The sequence below is a fragment of the Rhynchophorus ferrugineus genome, unplaced genomic scaffold (genome assembly GCF_030347505.1).
Source record: "Rhynchophorus ferrugineus isolate W39M unplaced genomic scaffold, kcgeb_rfMv2 rfM3, whole genome shotgun sequence".
NCBI lineage: Eukaryota > Metazoa > Arthropoda > Insecta > Coleoptera > Curculionidae > Rhynchophorus > Rhynchophorus ferrugineus.
Genome location: NW_027472582.1, coordinates 56,112,383 through 56,116,070, shown reverse-complemented (window position 1 = coordinate 56,116,070; position 3,688 = coordinate 56,112,383).

The window sequence follows — 3,688 nt, the reverse complement described above, 5'->3', positions numbered from 1 at the left end:
AAATAAATAAGTATATAAGTGTTATTAATAATAATAATAAAAGAATAAAATTTTTAAAAGCATATAATAAAATGAAGGAAGGCTTATTATTTCAATTTATGTATTTAGATGAGAGTTGGAAATTTTAAAATAGGACCAATATACCCAACGGTCACTCATGGCAAAATGATGATAAAAATAGTGTTATGACAACAAAACTTGATGAAATTACAAAAAATTGGTAATTAATAGCTTACTTATTCACTTGTATGAAACTTTCTGAATATGACATGATGTAATGCTGCCAAATCCTAAGACAGGGTTATGAGAATGGAAACAACTAAAGGTGACTATATAATTAATATAATATAACTGTAAAAAATGTGTACAGATATGTGTGTAACTGTTCAGAATATACATGTGAGAATTGATGATGTGCACGTGGTAAAATAATAGAAACTAACGGGATTATTTATGGTTTATTCGTGTGATTGACAATTTATAGTTGACAACATAGCTACTCGAGAGAGCCTGGAGAAATAGAGACTGCCTAAATCTGTGTCGGGGTTTTTATAGGTTCAGCTTCATCGTTGAGTCCTCGATTGAGGGCGGGAGTTGGGTGTTTTCTCTTTTGTTCTGTCGGGAATTCCATAATTCTGTAAAATCCTTTTGCCTCCTGGGGAATACCATACTATTTACAAAGACCAATTCAGATCGTTGTTATCGCTAATTGTTCTGATACAGGATGGATGCTCACATACATAAGAATTTGGTTGAAATGTGTCATGAGAGAAAGAATAGTAACTTTTTTGCAGATATGGCAACTGCATTTAGTGAAAATAGATTTAATTTTTTTCAAGAAGGATGTATACAAGTATTAACAGAACAAACGAATGAGAAATACAGTTATATCAAAATGTCTTTACAAGGAAACACTGTACTGTAGGACAGAAGAACTTATCATAAAAAGTAAATATACTCTCTAATGAAAGTAATATATATTACTAATATATACACAAGTTAATTAGGTGGATTAGGCCCCTAGGGGATACAACTACAAACGCGCCTAGAATTCATAGTTGGTAGAGTTCAATGTAAATATAATCAAACACAACCCTAACCTACAAAGTTATCGTAGTTTTATGTACTTTAATAATATATGCATTAGATTTGCTATAATGTTAAAAAAATATATTTGAGAACAATATTTTTGTTTAATTATTTTATTTAGATTAGAAATTGTTGTATGTCAAGACCAAACTGAACTAAAACTCAGAGTTGATACGGCAATATTGCGACATTTTGACGTCATAAATTTAGACGATGTATGCACAAAATAACTTATATATTGTATGTAGGAATTAATTCATTAATTAAGTTATTATTAATTATATACACAGAATACGAGTATGTATGTTGGCATGTTGGCATCACTGCTTCAGTGTAAATAGTGTGACGCGTATGTATTACTCAATTTACATGCCAAGCCTTGTAGGTTATATTTCAGGTTAAAGCAAGCGATTGGTGAAGTGTGTGCATTTTTTGATTTCGAAGTGGCAAAAGAATTACAATTAAACAGGATTATGGCCTAAAAGTACTTCTGCAAAATAACAGCAAAGTCAACACTTGCTGGAGTAATACTGTTTCGACAAGAACGGCTAGAGCTCTACGAAATTAACATACATGGAAGAATTGGCATTGTAAAACCCTTTATAATGGAAGCCAACGCTAACGCTAAGCTGCGAAAGAAGTGGCGCAGCGATCATGAAACCTGGATACTTGATGATTTCTGGAAGAATGTGGTATGGTCCAAAGAATAATTTTTATACTGATTGTTACAAACGGTCGGGTTTTTGAATGAAGAAGTTGAAAAGAAACCTATGATTAGTTACGATTTGGGCCATATTGTGGTGTTCAGTTAGTCCTTTCATTTACATAACTGACTGGATTGCTGATAATGAATATCTTAACATCCTCAATAATAAGGTTTTTATTCTGACAGCATATTGCTAACAAAGACTGTCATATTTCAAGATGACAATGCGGACTTGCACCACCAAGAAGTTTCAGTATGGCTTGAGGAGCATCAGGATATCCTCAAATATCTTTGCTGGTCACCACACTCGATAAACCTCAACATAATTGAAGCAATATGGAGGAGTAGATTTTCATCTCTAAAGTCATTGAAGAAATTGACGGATGTTTTGGTACAAAAATGGGGCATTCCGTTGAGAACTATTCAGATCTACGAATCTGAATTATATAAATAATTTTCCCTTCATTTAGTATTTTTTTAAAAATTGTAAATATAAAGTGTACGCATTTTAGCTTTGATATATGTCATTAAAATTAAAATATCGTATTAAATGTTTTTTAAACGATATCCAGTATACATTCATCGTCAGAGTGTGGATTATAAATATATTTGTTGATGCCATATATATATTTAGAGCGCAAAAACTTAAATATTTATTAAGAATTATCTACTCTAAGAACATAATATTTGCTAAAATATTTGCTCGATGTATTATGATATATCAGTGTAATTAGATAACTTCTTGGCATCTTCGTGGTAATAAATCGGCTTGGTAGCCACAATTATATACTTTATCTTTGTTACATTTCTATGTCTGTCTTTTTTTTGTGATTGTCTATGTCTATAGGCAAGTATTTAAAATCTGATAAGGAACAACCATCTCAATTACTGCCTTTGATAGGCTTAACAGTGTTGAGGATTGTGGTTAGTCACTCATGTTAAGTAGGTCCATATATTACAAACCTTAGTTGCTAGAAAGATTATTCTATAACACAATAGAGTAAAACATCGTTTTTATTTGTTAGACTAAAAACGAAAGATATCTTATACGCTTAGCGATAATCATGTTTTTTTTATAATGGTGGATGAGTTAGAACATTCAGCAAATTTAGAAACAAGGGACCGAGCTTAATCTTAAAAATTTCTTTCTCTAAATCATTGTTATGATATTTAAATCAATCAGTCGTGTGATTGATTATTGAATAAGTCATTTAGTTGATTAATTAATTCACTGATGTCCTTTTAATATGAATTATTCATTTTAGTGATTTCGTATAAACTTCTGCATCACTTTTCCAGTTCCAATGAGCCAGAATATCCTAACAAATTTAGAAATGTGAGCAATCTTTCTCGTGTAATTCACAATTGCGTTATCTAATTATGTTTCTATGTAAAAGTTTATCTAACTTATTATTAATTGTTATGATATTTGTATAAATCGGTCCTTTAATAGATTATAAACTAATATATTAATGCCCTTGTAATCTGAATTATTGATTTCATCATTTTTTATTACGTTCTTTCACTTTCATTTTACTTATATTCTAGTTGTTGCTGCTTTAGTTAAGTATAGATTCCTGTAATTTATAGTCATCCTTTTATTCCAATATTGCAGCTTGTCGATTGTTTATAGTTTAATTTACGTAGGTAGTGTTTACTTAAGAGTATTATTAACAGATTTATAATTTAATATAACACATGTGTTTCAACGCAGTTATTTTGTTGTTACTATTAATTCTTGTTGTTAAGTCTAGAAAATAATATATTTGCAGGTGTTCTTTGTATTTCAATAATTTAAAAAAACTAGTTGTCTTGTTTTCAGTAAATAATTTGTTTTAAAAAAATATGCTGTTTTATTACGGCCTCTTTTGTTATATTTTGAGTCTCTTTATT